The 21,098-nt window shown below is 43.7% G+C and overlaps 1 long non-coding RNA gene across 1 annotated transcript in view; it reads left to right on the top strand.

The window, feature by feature from the left end:
* The first annotated feature begins 4,100 nt into the window (after positions 1-4,100).
* Positions 4,101-21,098, top strand: part of LOC141049463 (uncharacterized) — a 60,048-nt gene continuing 43,050 nt past the window's right edge. The window contains exon 1 of the long non-coding RNA XR_012220359.1: positions 4,101-4,165. This is a non-coding gene — a long non-coding RNA (uncharacterized lncRNA). The remainder of the gene's footprint in view (positions 4,166-21,098) is intronic.

The following is a 21,098-nucleotide window of genomic DNA, read 5'->3' on the forward strand; positions in this document are numbered from 1 at the left end:
TCTTTTAGCATCAATTTTTTCATTTTCACATGGGAAACAGGATGAAATGGATCCTAAAATTTGTTGGGCAATTTCTCCTGAGTACACGGATACCTCATATGTGGTCATAAACCACTGTTTGAGCGCACGGCAGGACTCAGAAGGGAAGGAGCGCCATTTGACTTTTTGAATGGAAAATATGCTGGAATATTTAGCGGTTGCCATGTCGTGTTTGGAGAGCCCCTGTGTGCCTAAACATTGGAGCTCCCCCACAAGTGGCCCCATTTTGGAAACTAGACCCCCCAAGGAACTTATCTAGATGCATAGTGATAACTTTGAACCCCCAGGTGCTTCACAAATTGATCTGTTAAAAAAAAGTACTTTTTTTCACAAAAATTTTCTTTTAGCCACAGTTTTTTCATTTTCACATGGGCAACAGGATAAAATGGATCCTACAATTTGTTGGGCAATTTCTCTTGAGTACACCAATATTTCATATGTGATTATAAACCACTGTTTGGGCGCACGGCAGGGTCCGGAAGGGAAGGAGCGCCATTTGACTTTTTGAATGGAAAATTAGCTCCAATCATTATCGGACATCATGTCGCGCTTGGAGAGCCCCTGTGTGCCTAAACAGAGAAAAACCCCCACAAGTGACACCATTTTGAAAATTAGACCCCTTAAGGAACTTGTGTGTAGTGAGCACTTTGAACCCCCAAGTGCTTCACAAAAGTTTATAACGCAGAGCAGTAAAAATAAAAAAATCCTTTTTTGTCCTCAAAAATGATTTTTTAGCATGGCTAACAGGAGAAATTGGACCACAAAAGTTGTTGTCCAGTTTGTCCTGAGTACGCTGGTACCCCATATGTGGGGGAGAACCATTATTTGAGCACACGGCATGGTTCAGAAGGTGAAGGAGTACCATTTGACGTTTGGAAATGAAAATTAGCTCCAATCATTAGCGGACACCATGTCATGTTTGGAGAGCCCCTGTGTGCCTAAACTACCCCACAAATGACCCCATTTTGGAAACTAGACCCCCTAAGGAACTTATCTAGATGCATAGTGAGCACTTTGAACCCCAGGTGCTTTACAGAAGTTTATAAGGCAGAGCAGTGAAAATAAAAAAATCCTTTTTTGTCCTCAAAAATGATTTTTTAGCATGGCTAACAGGAGAAATTGGACCACAAAAGTTGTTGTCCAGTTTGTCCTGAGTACGCGGGTACCCCATATGTGGGGGAGAACCACTATTTGAGCACCCGGCAGGGTTCAGAAGGGAAGGAGCACCATTTGACGTTTTGAAATGAAAATTAGCTCCAATCATTAGCGGACACCATGTCATGTTTGGAGAGCCCCTGTGTGCCTAAACTACCCCACAAATGACCCCATTTTGGAAACTAGACCCCCTAAGGAACTTATCTAGATGCATAGTGAGCACTTTGAACCCCAGGTGCTTCACAGAAGTTTATAACGCAGAGCCGTGAAAATAAAAAATATTTTTTTTCCTCAAAAAATTATTTTTTAGTCCGCAATTTTTTATTTTCACAAGGGTAACAGGATAAATTGGACACCAAAAGTTGTTGTCCAGTTTGTCCTGAGTACGCTGGCACCCCATATGTGGGGGGACCACTGTTTGGGCACACATCGGGGCTTGGAAGGGAAGTAGTGATGTTTTGAAATGCCGACTTTGATGGACTGGTCTGCGGTCGTCGTTACGTTTGCAGAACCCCTGATGTGCCTAAACAGTAGAAACCCCCCACAAGTGACCCCATTTTGGAAATTAGACCTTCCAAGGAACTTATCTAGATGTGTGGTGAGCACTTTGAACCCCCAAGTGCTTCACAGAAGTTTATAACGCAGAGACATGAAAATAAAAAAATCATTTTTTTCCACAAAAATAATTTTTTAGCCCCCAATTTTTTATTTTCCCAAGGGTAACAGGAGAAATTAGACCCCCAAAGTTGTGCAATTTTTCCTGAGTATGCTGATGCCCCATTTGTTGGGGTAAACCACTGTTTGGGCACACGTCGGGGCTTGGAAGGGAGGGAGCACCGTTTGACTTTTTGAACGCAAAATTGGCTGGAATCAATGGTGGCACCATGTCACGTTTGGAGACCCCCTGATGTGCCTAAACAGTGGAAACCCCTCAATTATAACTCCAACCCTAACCCCAACACACCCTAACCCCAACACACCCCTAACTCTAATCCCAACCATAACCATAACCCTAAACACAAACCTAAACCTAATCCCAACCCTAACCCCTAACTCTAATCTTAACCCTAATTCCAACCCTAACCCTAATTCCAACCCTAACCCAAATTCTAACCCTAACCCTAATTCCACCCTAACCCTAATGGAAAAATAAAAATAGAAATATTTTCTTTATTTTATTATTTGTTCCTACCTATGGGGGTGATAGGGGGGGGTATTTACTTTTTATTTTATTTTGATCACTGTGAGAGCTTATCACAGTGATCAAAATGAATGAATGGAATCTGCAGCGGCAGATTCAAGCGGGCGCACTGCGCATGTGTCCGCCATTTTCCAAGATGTCATTCGCCGCTGTCATTCGGTGGTGGGTGGGCCGATCGCCTGTGGGGGGTCAGATTGGTGTCTCCAGCCATGCCCGATGCTACTGCAGCATCAGCCATGGCTGGATTGTAATATTTCATCAAATTTCTTTGGACTATAGTTGCCCATAGGATATGTCATACACTTGCCCAAGTAAGTCACAATAATATGTATGGGTATAACATGCCTTTCTTATAAGCACCACTTATTTGTGCCATATAAATGAGATCATGTATCTGACTTGATAGCAAAATGACTATAGTTGCTTCATCATATGGGCAACTATAGTCATTTTGCTATCAAGTCAGATTAATATTGAGGATCTGAGAGGCCAGTAGTACCTTTTTAACAACCCCCCTTTTCTGTTCATTGGTTATAGGGCACTTCCTTCACTATGGTACCCCTTTATTTTTGTTGTTTGACTAATTTGGCTTTTTACAATTTTACCTAATAAAGGTTAAGTTTTAACATCCACCTTGCCACACAGATAATCCCTTAATTAGCCCTTACGGTATATCCTGGACCCCGAGTATCAAATTTCTGGCTCCAGCCGTATGTTCTCCCATCCTGCCCTCATGAGTATCCATTCTGCCCCCATGTGATATCCCATGATCCTGCCCCATCAGTCTCCATTGTGTCCATCCTGCCCCATCTGTCTCCAATCCTGCCCCATCTGTCTCCATCCTGCCCCATGATCTTGACCCCTGCTCTATTCTGCCTCCATACACCATTCTGCCCCCTCCATGCTCCATTCTTCCCCCTCCGTGCTTCATTCTGCCCCCTCCGTGCTTCATTTGCTTCATTCTCCCGCCCCGTGCTCCGTTCTGCAACCATGTGCTCCATTCTGCTGCCTCATGCTCCATTCTGGCCCCCGTGCTCCATTCTGGCCCCTATGCTACATTGTGCCCCCGTGCTCCATACTGCCCCATGGCAAATTTTAGGCCACGCCTCAGACACCCATTTTACAACTAGTCACAGCCATATCCATGCCCCAATTGCACCCATTTAGCACTGATGATCACACTGACTGGTACTGAGGGCACAGTGGCTGGTGCTATGGGCACACTTACTGGTATTGAGGAAAAGAAAGAAATAACAGAGAGAGAAAAAAGAAAGAACAGAGAGAGAAAAAAAGAACAGAGAGAAAGAAAAAGAGAAAGAAAGAAAGAAATGAGAGAGAAAGAAAGAGCAGAGAGGGAGAAAAAGACAGAACAGAGAGAGAAAGAAAGAGGGGAAAGAAAGAACAGAGAGAGTTGGGCGTCGAGTTCCCACCATTGCAGAGGGGGAATCTCAAGCCATGTCCTGTGTGGTCTCCCATTCTTCTTCAGCCACAGAGGTTCCTGCTCAACAGAGACATCAGTCCCAGCGTCTTGCTCAGGCTAATGCTATGCGTCAGGCTGCTGCTGCTGCCCCAGGTTCAGCTATAGCATCCAGCATTAGCAGAGAGCAGATTTCCTGGGAGAAGTCCTGCTTTTTCCCATCTGAGCATGCCCGTGAGATGACAGCTCATTGGTGGTCAAAAGTCACATGCTCAGGTCCTCAAGCAGCTCAGATTGGGCCATCAGCAAGGCCCTGGAAGGCTGCAGCTATAAAAGAATTGCACGGCCGCAAGGTATAGTCCATGTGGAGTGAGATTTGTATGCACGTTTGAATGTCTCTGGTGAATGATTCATTATGAAACCCCTACCCTTGGTACGCATGTGTTTTTCAGCCTTGCCAGTTAGTGCCTAGGCTGATAGTGCAGGTAGAATGCAGAGTCAGGGACTAGCTTCAGCACCAAGTAGTGGCTTTGCCTGTATGCCACTATGCACTTGGTCTGCACTCTACAGTAGCCAGCATCTATTAGTGGCATTCGCAGGTGCGACGCTGTGCGATTAGTGGGTCTAGAGAGGCTCATACCCCATGTCCTTGGGGCAGAGTCTTGTGACCATACACTAGCGCTGATTCAGCTGTGCCCTATGACAGTCAACAGGGTATGGCATCTGTGTTCTGTGGTTCTGTGGCTCTGTGAAGTAGCCTGTTGCTACTACACACTGGGTGGCGTTTAACCCATGTGTGTACAGTGTGATACCGCCATTTTGTGTCCACCATTACCGAGCAGCGCAGTGGTCCCCGAGCTGCAAACGCACCTTAATACCATCTACTTATTATTTGGTGCGTTCCGCCAGCCCCTAACAGAGAGAAAGAAAGAAAGAAAGAAAGAAGGGAAAGAAAGAACAGAGAGAAAGAAAGAAAGAAAGAAAGAGGGGAAAGATAGAACAGAGAGAGAAAGAAAGAGGGGAAAGAAAGAACAGAGAGAAAGAAAGAGGGGAAAGAAGAAAGAACAGAGAGAGAAAGAAAGGGGGAAAGAAAGAAAGAACAGAGAGAGAAAGAAAGAAAGAACAGAGAAAGAAAGAGGAGAAAGAAAGAAAGAACAGAGAGAGAAAGAAAGAGGGGAAAGAAAGAAAGAACAGAGAGAGAAAGGAGAGAAAGAGAAAGAAAGAGGGGAAGGAAAGAACAGAGAGAGAAAGAACAGAGAGAGAGAAAAAAGAAAGGAGAGAGAGAAAGAAAGAACAGAGAGAGAAACAGAGAGAAAGAAAGAACAGAGAGAGAAAGAAAGAACAGAGAGAGAGAGAAAGAACAGACAGAAAGAAAGAAAGGGGAAAGAAAGAACAGAGAGAGAATGAAACAGAGAGAGAAATAAAGAAAAAATAGAGAGGGAAATAAAGAACAGAGAGAAAGAAACAGAGAGAGAGAAAGAAAGATTAGAGAAGGAAAGAAAGAACAGAGAGAGAGATAGAAACAGAGAGAGAAAGATTCTATAAAGATCCTACAGCAGCCCGGTTCCCATTGTAATGCCCACCTGAGCCTCCCGCGTTGCAGGACATATCATGATCTGCTTACATGGCCGGCATCCCCGATTCCAAGGCGATCCCGCTTTCTGCTCTGTCAGAGGAGGACACGGTGATGGATCTGAAGCATTCCCTGAAGTGCCTCCATGGTTCCATCACAATCTCCTCCCGAAATTACCTAATTTCCGGTCAGCTTCCGGCATGTCACTTACGGTGGAACGTCACGTGCGAGTTTTAAAGTGCTCTTCGGGGCTACGCCATGTACTCCTGTGTCCGTGGAAAAAGTAAGCTCCTGGCCGGGACAGAGGGGCAGATTCTCAAAATCGGGACTGTCCCGCTGGATCTGGGAGGGTCGGGAGGTAAGAATGCTCCCCACCATGCACCAACTTCGTTCGCGCATGGCTCCGCACACCTCATATACCCATGATTCCGATTTGTATGCTTTGTACACACATGGTTCCGCTTCGTTCACCTCACACACACTGCTCCACTCAGTGCACACATGGCTCCACTCCGTAAACCTCATACACATGTGGCTCTGCTCAATACACCTTGTACACATGCGGCCACGCTATGTACACCTCGTACACACATGGCTCCACTCCGTAAACATTGTACACATGCGGCCCTGCTCCATACACCTCTTACTCATGTGGCTCTGCTCCGCACACCTCGTACAGACACGACTCCGCTCCGTACACCAAGTACACAATGGCTCTGCTCCATGCACCTCGTACACACACGGCTCCACTCCGTACACCTTGTACACACATGGCTCTGCTCCGCACACCCCATACACACGCAGCTCCACTCCATACACAAAGTGCACACATGGCTCCGCTCCGCACACCTCGTATACACACGGCTCTGCTCCATACACCAAGTACACACACAGCTCCACTCCGCACATCCTATAGACACGCAACTCCCCTCTGAACACCTCGTACACACATGGCTCCACTCTGTCCACCTTGTACACACAGCTCTGCTACATCCACCCTGTAAACCCCTTCTGACCCAACACATAAACTTCCCCTCATCCAGCACCATGACAACCAGCACAGCAGAGTCCTGCATACAGTGAGGCCCCTGATCATGTGACCCCTGACATGACATCCTCCCCTCCTATGACCTTATCACAGGTCCTGTGCGCACAGAGCAGCCATGTATGAGCAACCCGAGCAGATTCAGGAGAGGAGAATCTGCCGCCCCCTCTCTTGAGGGACGCAACTTGCCTCATGGTAGGTGCGCCCCCGTCACTGAATAACATTGGCCTGAGTGCAATCCGATTTTTGCAGTCATATGAATTATATGCTAGTGTGAGTGAACCCTAAAGCTTAATTATTTAGTGGAGATTTAAAAAATTTTTTTTTAATAGAACATTGTACAGTTTGCAGTACATACACATCATTTTGGTTTATTGCATTCTTGTACCATTTTTTTGGAATGTTCCGAATTTAACAACACACATAATGTCCTAGGTATCACATTATTTTCTGCCTTTTTTCTCTCTTGTCTTTTTTTTGTACAATCTCAGAATGAAGAGGAGCACATATGTACAAGATAACAGTTAAAAAGGAACTGTCCTTTCAGCTAACTTTGTTTAAATCAATAGTACAAGGGAATATAAAAAACTTTGTAATGTATCTTATCAGAGAAATCAGCCTCCTTTCCCACTTTCAGAGCTTCTTCCTCTCCTCCAGCCTCCAGAACTTAACATCCATTCTGAAAACCAAATCTGCCTTGCTCAGACAAGACAGACTGCAGGCTCACAGCCCATTATATTCTATGAAGAAGGGAGGAGGGATGAGGAGTGAGGAGCAGGGAGATGAAACAGGCAGAGGGAGAAATAGAAAAAAGCATTGAGAACTGTCTGACAACTCTTTTACCAGATTCAGAGCTGATTCAGATCCAGACAGCTCAGCACTGTTGTATAACTTCCTGCACGGAATAAAAGCTAGAAATCTCTCTTTATGTGCTGTGCTGTGTATGGCAGAGATCATAAGAGATGCTCAAAGACCATAGCAGCGCATATTTTTGATGATTAATTTTATTATTACAAAACTACAGTTCTGTCGATCAATCCATAAGATTAATAAATCTGAATTTTTAGGAAAGTAAATGTGTTTTTTTCTTTCTTAGGAGAATATTTATGTATGCATACTTGTTGTCCAACTATTATTGTACAGAATTAATATAGAACTAAATGAAAAATGAAAATTTTCCCATATCAATTGTTTATTTTCATCTTTTAAAATGAGAATAATAATCAAACAACTCTAAATGTACAAAAAATACATTTAAATAAAAAATATCAGTGACCTACTGTATATAGCTGCCATTCTTTTCAATAACAGTTATAATTTTTCATTCCATGGTGTCTGTCAGCAGGGCCGGTTTTAGACAAAGTGGGGTCCTGGGCAAAAGTTTAAAGTGGGGCCCTGTCCGCTGTGTCCAAAGCGCTGCAAGCTATTGAACGCAGGTGAATCCCCATGTGTTCATTGAACCATGCAGAATCACTACGTCCAACATGCTGTGGTCTGGAATGATGCGCCACATGTTCGTCTCCGCCTGTGAACCACGGGCGTCTTTGCATGCATAGTGGGCATGGGATTTCTTGAAATCCCATCTAAAATGCTGTAACAACTGGATGCTGCCTAAGTACGCAGCATCCAACCCGCATTGTTTACTGACTGTGTGCACCTACCCTTACTCCTGCTGAGGAAGACTGATTGGTACAGACAGTCCTCGATACAGTATAATGCAGGTCCCCTATAATACATGTAGTAAAATGCACTTTCCATGGTCCTTGATACAGTACAATGCAGCCCCCTCATAGAGTATAATGTAGTCCCCTCATAGAGTATAATGCAGCCCCTCTCAGAGTATAATGCAGCCCCCTCAGAACATAATGCAACCCCCTCAGAGTATAATGCTGCCCCCACACACAGTATAATGCAGCCCTCCAGAGTATAAAGCAGCCCCCTCACAGTAAAATGCAGCCCCCTCAGAGTATAATTCAGCCTCCTCAGAGTATAATGCAGCCCCCCACAGAGTATATTGCAGTCCCCCCACACACAGTATCATGCAGCAGACACACACTATAATGCATACACACACACAGTCACACTCACTATGTTGTATGCATACACACAGTCACATACACGCACTATATTGCATGCATACACACACAGTCACACACTATAATGCATGCACACAATCACACACACACTATAACACATGCATACACACACAGTCACAGACGCACTATAATGCATGCATACACACACAGTCACACACACACTGTAATGCATGCATACACACAGACACGCTCACACACAATACTTACCTCTACTCCTCCTTCCCTTGCACTCTGGCTTCTGCAGGGCGTCTGATCAGCTAGACTGACGGCACACACTGCTGAGTGAGAGTCACAGGCAGAGGCTGCGTGATGGGAGAGGGAGTGTCACAAGACGCTCTCTCCTACATCACTGCTTTCAAGTTGAATGCACGATGCGGGGGGGACGGCACCTGGGTCCTTCTTATTGAGGGGCCACATAGTGGCTGAGTGGTGTGCCACTATCAGTGGCACGCCATAGGCTGGGGGCCCTGGTGGAGTGGGGGTTCTAGGCAGCTGAGTGGTCTGCCTACCCCTAACACCGGCCCTGTCTGCCAGTTACTTAATCTGTTGACGATCAACCTTTTGGGCAGCACCGCCCCATCCTCCCAGAGAGGTGTACTGGTTTCCTTCAACGTAACCTCACACTAAGAAGGGCTCACAAGTAGGGTTTAGGTCAGGTGAGGAAGGGACCGTGTCATCATTTCTTCATCTTGAAGGCCTTTACTGGCAGCCAAGCAGAGGAGCATTTCAATGCATGCAATGTAGCATTGCCCTGCACAAAAACCTTGGTTTTCTTGAAAGATGCAGACTTTTTCCTGTACCACTGTTTGAATAAAGTTTCTTCTAAAACCTGTCAAAGGTTTGGGAGTTGATTTGGAGACTATCTTCAACCTGAAATGATGCAACTAGCTCAGCTTTAAAGAAAGACTCCCACTAACTTTTTTATTCATTAAATGTCTGTGTGCATGTATGTTATGTAGTGTGAGAGTACTGATATAATCACCTACCACTGCTTTCTTTGGTGGTCAAATTCTTCTCTGCTTCTCAGTGACGTCCCCATAAATCTGACTAGCCGGCAGGTTCTATGTGCTATGCATGAGCCAGAAGTATATTTCACAATCAAAGCCTCGTTCTGACATTCTGTAGACTTTCATTGTAAAGGATACACGGCCAATCCACTGAACGGTCATACAGAGAAGAGCAAACGGCCCTGGACACCAGAGAGGGCGGTTGTAGGTGAGTATATTAATTCACTCACACTACGTAACATGCATGTGCACACACATTACTGCATAAAAAAGTTAGTTGGAGTGTTTCTTTAATAATACCAGCCCATAGCAGTACCTTGGTCTGTGCACATTACTGATGCAGTAATCTGGTCCATCAAGAGTCGCTCTCATCTCATCAGTCCATAAAACAGTTAAATAATCTGTCTTCACATATGTCTTGGCCCATTGTCTTGACATTTCAACTTCTGCATCTTGTTCAGTGGTGATCCAGTTACAGCCCTCCTTACCATGTCTCTGAGAACTGAACATCTTGTACTTCTGGGCTCCAGGGAGGTTGTATTTCTGGAATATGAAAGCACTGGAAGGTAATTTGTTCCTGGTCTCTTCACATTTGATTCTTCTCAAATCTTTGGCAGTTAGTGTGCATCTTTCATTTTAACATGTTTTTTGTGACCCTGTTGACGATTTACAATCAACTTTTGATGGTTCTATGATCGCCCAAATATCTTAACAATTTCAAGATTGCTGCATTCCTTTGTAAGACTTTTAAGAATTTCTGACTTTTCAGTTAAATCTATTTTTGGCCCATTTTAGCTGAGGAAAACAAGCTGCCTAATAATTATGCGCCCATTAATAAAAGTTGTTGACATCCTTAGGCCACATCTTCCCTCATTCCACAAATACAAATCACCTGATCTGATTCATCCAATAAGAAATCAAGTCTATACTTTTTGTAGTTGGAAAATCTGTATAAAAATGATGATATGGTCAAAATATCCAGTTGCCTAATAATTGTCCAAATAGAGATAGACAAAATCATTAGTTTTGTTTATCTCTCAAAGGGTACTTCAGTCTAAGCGAGATCGCTGATGTGTCACCGATTCTGTGACGCATCAGCGATCTCGCTGTGTGTGGCACGCATCAGCGACCACCTCCCCTGCCGGGTATCGCTGATCGTGCAGGAATGTCCTGTGCCATTTTTTGATTGTTGATCTCCCGTTGGTCAGCACGCGTCGCTGCGTGTGGCAGCGGGAGACCAACAATCAGTGAGCCCCCAGCACTGTAAGCAGACGCTGGGAGCTGGTATCCAGGGTAAACAGCAGGTAATTAAGCACGCGCGGCACTTAGTTACCCGCTGTGTACCCTGGATACCAGCGTGCTCACGCTGGGAGCTGGTATCCTAGGTAAACAGCGGGTAACTAAGCGCCGCACAACTGTTAGTGATACACCATTTTGATTAAAGAAAAATAGCTAAGTGCCATCACTACCCATAATATATTAGAGATACAGCATTGAATAGACTATTTGGTGTTTGGTACAACTTTGTTGTGCTTTATTAGTTGTGCTTTTCAACATCATTGCATTTGTTATAGTCAGAGAATAATAACAATAAGCATAGCACAGCCCAAAAAAGCTAAACGGTCACATGGCACAATGTCATTCTCTTACCTGGAAACCAGTAGGTACAGCCTTGCACATTGTCAGGAGTTGCATTAGCAGGAGCAGCACTAAAATTGCCAGACAGGGAATACAAGATTCAAGGCAGGAGTAAGAAAGCCAGGAAACAAGGCCAAGACCCGAAACAGCAGACAGATTCTTAATTCAAATGCATAGGAACAATAAGGAAAGAAGAACCTTAAGGGGTATTCCAGAGAGATAAAAATGCACTTTAATCAACATTCTGTCAAAATATAAAGGCTCATACCCCTCTGCCTTTCCTTATACGTAACTTCATGTGATTCTACTACTTCTCACTTTGACCTCATGTCACAGCATTGCTGTTGCTCCTCAGTGCTCCCACTTCCCTTCTGGGATGCTATGTCACACATCTGGCCACATCACTTGTGTCTTGCCCCTCATTATGAAAGCCACCTTGCTGACCAAGGCTTGATGTTCCCCCTCCCCCTCAATCTTCATCTGCACTGACTGCCTGCTCCTTCACAGCTTGTATTGGATTTGTCATTACCTTATTGCTGCTTCTCCTGATCTACAAGCTCCTTGACAGCAACAAGCTAAACAGGTGTAGACAGTTAGTGAAGAAATTGATGGCGATGTGGGTATTTAACCACACACAGAGTGTGATAAACCGTGGTCAGGAGGCGGCCTTACGTAAGCAGCAAGATGAAAGCTATGCCTCCTGATCTCTTACTTAGCATCCCAGAAGACATAAGTAGCACTCAGCAGCAACATGAGGTCACAGTGAGAAGTAGTAAAATCACAGGAAGTTAAATATAAGAACGTGAAAAGTGTTGAGCCTTTAAAGTCTTAAATAGAATGCATTTTGAAATCACTCTTATCTTCCTGGAGTACCCCTTTAATAACCATCCAGAATGTAATAGCCCGTAAGGTCTAATTCAGGGGCAGACGAACAAATTGGGGCCCCTGTGCAAGAAATGTGTTTGGACACCCCTTCCTATACATATATTAATTACATAATCGCCTCTTGTTGCAGTATATATTTTGCCGCCCTTTATTAAATAGGATTCTCTGGTTATTTTTTTTTATTTATAGCACCCTGTTCTTTCATATATACTGTCCTCTCTTGCTAGATGTAAAGTGGGAAAAATAAGTATTTGACACACTGCAGATTTTACAAGTTTTCCCACCTACAAAGAATGGAGAGGTCTGTCATTTCCATAGTATGTACACTTTAACTGTGAGAAACAGAATCTTTAAAAAAAATCCATAAAATCACATTGTATGATTTTTACGTAATTAATTTCCATTTTTACATGAAATAAGTATTTGATACAATAGAAAAACAGAACTTAATATTTCGTACAAAAACCTTTCTTTGCAGTTACAGAGGTCAGACGTTTCCTGCAGTTCTTTGCCAAGTTTGAACACAATGCAGCAGTGATTTTGGCACAATCCTCCATACTGATCTTCTCCAGATCATTCAGGTTTCGGGGCTGTCACTGGGCAACATTGAGTTTCACCTGCCTCCAAAGGTTTTCTATAGGGTTCAGGTCTGTAGACTGGTTGGGCCACTCCAGGACCTTGAAATGCTTCTTTCTGAGCCACTCCTGGTAGGCTGTGTGTTTCAGGTAATTGTCATGCTGGAAGACTCAGCCACGGCCCATCTTCAATGCTCTTACTGAGGGAAGGAGGTTGGTGGCCAAAATCTTGCCATACAGGACTCCATCCACACTTCTTTCAATTTTGTGCACACGTAATATCCGCTTGCCAGAAAAGCACCCCCAAAGTATGATGTTTCCCTCACCATGCTTCTTGGTTGGGGCGGTGTTCTTGAGGTTGTACTCATCTTTTGGTATCTTCCTCCAAACACAGTGAGTGGATTTGATACCAAAAGTTCTATTTTGATCTCATCTGACAAAATGACCTTCTCACATTACTCCACTGGATTATCCAGATAGTCATTGGTGAACTTCAAGCGGGCCATGACCTGTGTGCCCTGCAGGATTTAAATCCATGAAGGCGTAGAGTGTTACTAATGGTAATGTTTGAGATTGTGGTCTCAGCTGTATTCAGGTCATTGACTAGGAGTATTTTTGGGCTAATTCCTGACCTTTCTCAGAATCATCCTTACTCCATGATGCGAGATCTTGCATGGAGACCCATGTGTTTCTTCCATTTTCTAATAATTGTGCCAACAGCTGTTGCCTTCTCAGCAAGCTGCTTGCCTATTGATCTAGTGACAATTAGCTAGTTGTCAGTGGTCGTAACCATGGATACCTAAGGTCCGGTGATGCCTGCACATAAGGAAAGAGACATAGCGAATGAGAAGAACTATCCTACCTTTCTAATTGGAGATAGGAATGCCCCTTTAAGCACATTTCAATCACTTTTGAACCATAAGTTCTGCTTAATAGATTCCTTGAGGAGGTTCCAGGTATTTCAGTAGTTACAGTGGGATTATGTGGGTGGGTTCCAGGTGTTGAGCCACTCTCACTAGTTTTTTCTTGGGACACCCAATTTCAGTTCATTATGTACAGTAGCTTCTGTTCTTCACATAACCTTTTTTTAAATGTCAATTACAATGTATAAGATTTTTTTAATAATATAATCACACATAATATAAACGCCATACAATACTTATAAATTAGAACAACTCTCCCCCCACCTGCCAGGCAACCATTTAGGATTTCTTTCACTGCAATAAATTAGCATACCACCTAACATGTCCAAATTAACATTTTTCTCTGACTAAAATTGCAATGTCTGACAGCACTTCTGTTTGTTTTCAGCAAATGTTAAACAGATGTACTCTAATATCCTCTTGAGCTTAGTGAAAGATGACGCAATAATGTGAATTAGATTGTATCCCTGCCAAGTTTTGCAATCTTTTCCTCTTTCCAGTGCAGACTTTTGTAATTGAATTTAATATTATACACAGAAGAAAAAGCATTACAGAGTATATCCTCAAAACAGAGAATGGAGGAGGGGGGAAGATCTTAAAATGTAGCTGCTTAATTGTCTGCAAAATTGACAAAAGTATGAAACGCGTGTACTTTAAACTCCGATGATCCCCTTGTAAGTGCTGGGTGAAGGTTTGCACAGACTATACTTAAATCAATATAGATTGGGGATTTTGGTTACATAAAGCAAGGAGAGGAACAAACAGACACAAAAGGCAGCTGCTTGTGCGCTTTTAAACAGTTTGAACTTCGATTGAACCTAATTATACAAAGCTTTGTCTGGTTTCTTATCCTTACATTCACTGTTGCTTCAGTGGCACAGGACACTGCGTGAAGCGCAATATTAGGAATACAAACGGTAAAGCAGGATGTGGTCGGGTTACATTTGCATAATCTTTCCGACACTGAGCGCTCTAACATCGTATATTCTGCTTTCTTAGATTTCAAGCCATCTTTGGGCTGCAAACACTGCACAACCAGCGGCTGTTAACATGTTTACCTATTTATTGAGTTAATATCCTGTTTGCACAGGCCCATCTCAAGTCCCATGTGCACAAAGTAGGTTGTTCAGTGCCATTGTTCTACATAAGACGATGTGCTGCCGAGAACCATGATTTTTAATCAATTTTAAAAAATGATTTCAGTCTATGAATGATCATTTTGATCGCCTGATGGATGACTGGCATCCTGTATATACTATCAGGAAACAAGCATTCCTAGCATCTCTTATTATTAACGTATCCGCACGCTCTGTTCATATGTCAGGTTATCTTTTCTACTATGTGCTGCCGAGAACAATAGCTTTTCAGCAGGTTTCAAAAATCATTCCACCCAACGAACGATTATTTTGCATGCCTGATTGGTGACTGGTATCTTGCTTATACTGGACGATTATCGGTAAATGAGCATTCCTAGAAATCAACTAGCATAAAGTCCTCAAGCTCCGTTCGTCTGTTAGTCTTTACCAGTAGTCGGTCCCATTTAAAACAGATAAACAGAACAGATAATTGGAATAAGTATCCTGTGTATTCCTGTTTCAAATGGAAGCAGTGAAGTCCGATTGATGACTATAGGGTCTATCTGATTTCCATTTGATGTTTGCATACAGGTCTTTTTTTATATTCTATAAATGAACAACAAGCGAAAAGCAGCCAAACCCTATATTAATCATTGGAGAATGCTTGCATTTGAAACGGAAATACACAGTGTAACAAGGTGGCACGGGATGGTAGTTTTGGGCGAGTCCACTAAGTCACAGTTAGTGAGCACCCGGGTCCCTTGCATATAGGAAGACAGACAGTCCCAGCCCTGTGGCACAGTCAGTTACCTCAATGACACGGTTTCCCTCAACACAGGAAATGTGTCGTCCGGATGCACCACATTCCACAATTCTGTTCCATCTCTAGAAAACATTTAATAAACATGAGGTAAATAAGGTAATGCTTCCTGAACTTTCCCTGCATCTTTCCCAAGTTATGCAGCTTTAACAGCTCCAATCAGGACTCTGGGAACCAACAGTCCTGCTGCAGTTGCTCCTGCAGCACCAGTGCCCAGCCTTACTGCCCAGCAGTCCTTGGAAGTTCTTTATTCCCCCTCCTGGGGTTTCCTCTGCTCCCGGTGATGTAGAGTGTCGTGCCCTGGGCAAACTTGCCGGGCTCTGCTGCAGAAACTAGAACTTCCTGTCCAGTCTGCCTGCTGGACCATCCTCTCTTTTTAACCCCTTCTATCCCTAAGCTCAACAGATGTAACAGATAACATACTCAGCACAGTTTACACAATATGAGAACATACACGCCAACACAGTACAATAAATTGGTAAAACATTAGTACATGACATTATACACTAATACAAGGGTGAGCCATCAGGGTGCTGCATGGGACACATGTGCCCGACATAAAGGAGGGAGAAGGAAGTTGAGGGTCCCCGCCACCTCCTTACACACGGGATGCATCCATTTTTGTTCCGTTTGTGAGGGATATGTATTTGCTAGAGGGGATTCTGAATACCTGTATAAAATGTCATTCAAACAATACATTTTTTCTTGGCTTTTTTAAAAAAAATTACAGAATGTCATTTATTTCAGCGTTTTGGAAGCTTTTTTCAACCTTTCACATAAATGTAAAAAAAAAATCACAAAAATGCATCAAAATGTGTGTGGCAATAGGTGAGAATATTAACATACTGTTGAGCAGGGGTGGACACTGGCTCTGCATTGGGGCTGGATCTTAGTCATGGTTGGGGGCGCGGTTACAGCCGCCACGCTGTATACTCAGAGCGATGAGTGAACCCGTTCCGGCGCTGCCCTCCTGACTTAAACATGAATGCTGCTGGGCAGAATAAAGTTAATTTTCTCCTCGCAGTGTTCAGCTAAGCTAAGGTCTCCACATGAGGAAAGAGACATAGCAAGTCAGAAAAGCTGTGCTAAATTTCTAATTGGTGGTATTTGCTAATATTATTATTATTACACCTACTACATATTGGGATAGGATCTTGGAGATGGGAATACCCTTTAAGTGCATTAAAATAATCTAGCACTGGTTTTATCTGTAGCTTTATGGAAAGCATAGACCACACCTTACCTTGTCATAGCAAGTTAGATTAATGCCATACTTGCAACATCTGTTTGTGTAGGTTATAAATGCTCTTTAAGAACTCACGTAATATTCTCCAAAAGGTCCCAATCTGAAAGACAATTGGTTATTCCACCGAGTATAAGATCCTTCAAATTGTTAACATTCAAATGCCAAATTATTCTTTTAAAACTTAAATGAAGAACATGTGTAAGTTATTTATTCATTAAGTCCAGGAAATTCATAAGATAACGTACTTTATCAAAATAGTTGCCCTTTCTATTTGTCTTCATCAGCTCTTACATAACTGGTGTAACATAACAAGATGGTCTGAGCCTGATTTTTTTTTATAATAGTCTTGCTCTATAACGTGTTACGACACAAGCTGTACCTAACAAAAATAAACCACGGTATACCTTCCACATCATTAATTCTGGAGTTAAAGTCCATAAATGATGTCATATATGTTATTGTTTCACCATGACTGGAAATCGGGATAATAATACTCACTCACTTTAGCCATCCTGTTGTTAATGTGAGAGCCTTACACGTAACTTCCCATAAAGTGTGTGTTAAATTAAAATAATGAAGCCAAGTTTGTATAGACATCAAGCAGGAATCTCCAAAATGATTTCAGTCACCTTTAGCTGTATGCGCTGGGAGTTATCCAAATGTAATCTTTGGTTGATGGTTCAACTAACGGAGGCCAAAAGAGTGTGGCAACACGTATAGTGGAGCACTTTGAAGGTAAACGGAGTGTGAAAAGACCTTCTGTTCTTGTAGATAGCAAGTGCTTAGACAAATATTTCTTTGTCGATAAATGGACATTTCTCAGTAAACATTCCACATATGATCAAAACTATGAAGGAAACATTGTAACATGCTTACAGCTATACAATTTGACATGTAAGTTAAACCACAGTCTGGAGTTTAAGATACAATTAGCCAGTGGCAAAAACTGAAGCTTCTCAGGCCTCCTGTACAAACTATAACAGAGCCCCCAACTATAATAAAAAGCTGGATTATTCAAGATCCTCATGCTCGAGTCACTCATGATTTTCATGATTAGAGATGAGCAAATTTTTTCTGGATTCGGTTCTGAATACGATAGGAATCGAATATTGTTTTTGCAATATTCGTCGAACACTGCCAAACATCATTAGCATCAATGGGAGTAGAAATTACCGAATAAGTTCGGAACCGATCATAAGACATACTGTACATTCACCACGAATAGTGTTCGAATCTGGCTCAAATGCGTCAAAATCAGGTTTGGGGACAAAATCCGAACAAATTCGCTCAACTCTACTCATGATTCATGAAAAAGAGCACAGTTCTTCATGAATCTTGAGTAGAGTTGAGCGACTTTTGTTTTTTTAGGGTCGCGTTTCGTTTCGTGAAATCCGACTTTTCCAAAAGTCGGGTCGAGCAAGATCGTCCGATTATAGGGAAAAGTCGGGGTCGTCCCGAAACACGAAACCCAATGTAAGTCAATGGGGAATAAAAGGCGGCAGTGAGAGGAGGACAGGAAACACACCTACAGTGCCCATTTGAATGCCAAAAGCATCAATTCTTCTTTCTTAAGCTTGTCAACCTTAATTAACTTCATAATACAAGTTAGGCCGGTTTCACATTAGCGCTTTTTCAGCGCGCGCACGGCCGGGGGTAGCTCCGCCCCCGAGCCGGCTCTCTGCCCGGCGTGCCCGCCCCTTGCTTGTAGCGCCGCCTCCTAGCGCACTGCGGCGCCTGCGATCGGCGCACCCTATCTTTAGCATAGGGTGCGCAGATCGTGCGCAGGCCGTGCGCTAGTTGCGCTTTGACCTGCGCTGCGCACTTTTGACGGTGCGCCGTGCGCGCCAAAATCAAACTTTTCGGATTTTGGCGCGCACGGCGCACCGTCAAAAGTGCGCAGCGCAGGTCAAAGCGCAACTAGCGCACGACCTGCGCACGATCTGCGCACCCTATGCTAAAGATAGGGTGCGCCGATCGCAGGCGCCGCTGTGCGCTAGGAGGTGGCGCTACAAGGAAGGGGCGGGCACGCCGGGCAGAGAGCCGGCTCGGGGACGGAGCTACCCCCGGCCGTGCGTGCGCTTAAAAAGCGCGAATGTGAAACCAGCCTTACGCACTGAAAAATGGGGGTTATTTGGCTACAAACTGTGGGGGGGGGAGGGCTGGCTCCAGGTTTTCATGTGCCCTGGGCGAAAGAGCGCCCCTTTAACACATACCACAACTCATCATGCTCCGATACGGCAGAGAAATAGCGGTATAGTACAATGAAAAATACCTCACTTTTTACATCTCATGACGAGGCCCATCTATTTCTCCATACAGAATCATTGGTCCCATATAATGATTTAAACAGTATATGATGAGCTCCACATAATGCTACAGTATATGTTGGTCCCCATGGATGAAGCTCCACTGTCTTATGGGCCCAAATAATGCTCCAAACATAATGGGCCCCATTTCTAATGCTCTAGTGTATAATGGGCCCTGTAAATGCTGCTCCAGTGTCTGATGTCCACCTTTGGAATGTTCCAGTGTATGGTGGGCCCCATCTATCATTCTCCAGAGTATAGTGCTCCCCAAAAATTGCTGTCCCAACATTGAAAACAATCAAATAAGTCTCCTCGCTAGGGAATCCCTGTACTTGTCTGGACAGGTGCTGTAGCTTGCTTAACAGCTCGCCAGCCATTCTCACGCCCAGTATGGATTACACGTGATTGCACAAAGGTGAGAAAGGGTACCGTATCCCCAGATAACATGTATGGATAGCGTACACATTCAAAATATATGTCTCAGGAGGCAGGCTCAGACGGTGTTAGGCCCAGTATGGATTGCACGTGATTGCACAAAGGTTAGAAAGGGTACCGTATCCCCCGATAACATGTATGGATAGCGTACACATTCAAAATATATGTCTATACAGCATGAGGCAGGCTCAGACGGTGTTAGGCCCAGTATGGATTGCACGTGATTGCACAAAGGTTAGAAAGGGTACCGTATCCCTGGATAACATGTATGGATAGCGTACACATTCAAAATATATGTCTATACAGCATGAGGCAGGCTCAGACGGTGTTAGGCCCAGTATGGATTGCACGTGATTGCACAAAGGTTAGAAAGGGTACCGTATCCCTGGATAACATGTATGGATAGCGTACACATTCAAAATATATGTCTCAGGAGGCAGGCTCAGACGGTGTTAGGCCCAGTATGGATTGCACGTGATTGCACAAAGGTTAGAAAGGGTACCGTATCCCCGGATAACATGTATGGATAGCGTACACATTCAAAATATATGTCTATACAGCATGAGGCAGGCTCAGACGGTGTTAGGCCCAGTATGGATTGCACGTGATTGCACAAAGGTTAGAAAGGGTACCGTATCCCTGGATAACATGTATGGATAGCGTACACATTCAAAATATATGTCTATACAGCATGAGGCAGGCTCAGACGGTGTTAGGCCCAGTATGGATTGCACGTGATTGCACAAAGGTTAGAAAGGGTACCGTATCCCTGGATAACATGTATGGATAGCGTACACATTCAAAATATATGTCTCAGGAGGCAGGCTCAGACGGTGTTAGGCCCAGTATGGATTGCACATGATTGCACAAAGGTTAGAAAGGGTACCGTATCCCCGGATAACATGTATGGATAGCGTACACATTCAAAATATATGTCTATACAGCATGAGGCAGGCTCAGACGGTGTTAGGCCCAGTATGGATTGCACGTGATTGCACAAAGGTTAGAAAGGGTACCGTATCCCCGGATAACATGTATGGATAGCGTACACATTCAAAATATATGTCTATACAGCATGAGGCAGGCTCAGACGGTGTTAGGCCCAGTATGGATTGCACGTGATTGCACAAAGGTTAGAAAGGGTACCGTATCCCTGGATAACATGTATGGATAGCGTACACATTCAAAATATATGTCTATACAGCATGAGGCAGGCTCAGACGGTGTTAGGCCCAGTATGGATTGCGCGTGATTGCACAAAGGTTAGAAAGGGTACCATATCCCTGGATAACATGTATGGATAGCGTACACATTCAAAATATATGTCTATACAGCATGAGGCAGGCTCAGACGGTGTTAGGCCCAGTATGGATTGCACTTGATTGCACAAAGGTTAGAAAGGGTACCGTATCCCTGGATAACATGTATGGATAGCGTACACATTCAAAATATATGTCTCAGGAGGCAGGCTCAGACGGTGTTAGGCCCAGTATGGATTGCACGTGATTGCACAAAGGTTAGAAAGGGTACCGTATCCCTGGATAACATGTATGGATAGCGTACACATTCAAAATATATGTCTATACAGCATGAGGCAGGCTCAGACGGTGTTAGGCCCAGTATGGATTGCACGTGATTGCACAAAGGTTAGAAAGGGTACC

The sequence above is a fragment of the Dendrobates tinctorius genome, unplaced genomic scaffold (genome assembly GCF_039654945.1).
Source record: "Dendrobates tinctorius isolate UK_male_01 unplaced genomic scaffold, ASM3965494v1 ptg000144l, whole genome shotgun sequence".
Lineage (NCBI taxonomy): Eukaryota > Metazoa > Chordata > Amphibia > Anura > Dendrobatidae > Dendrobates > Dendrobates tinctorius.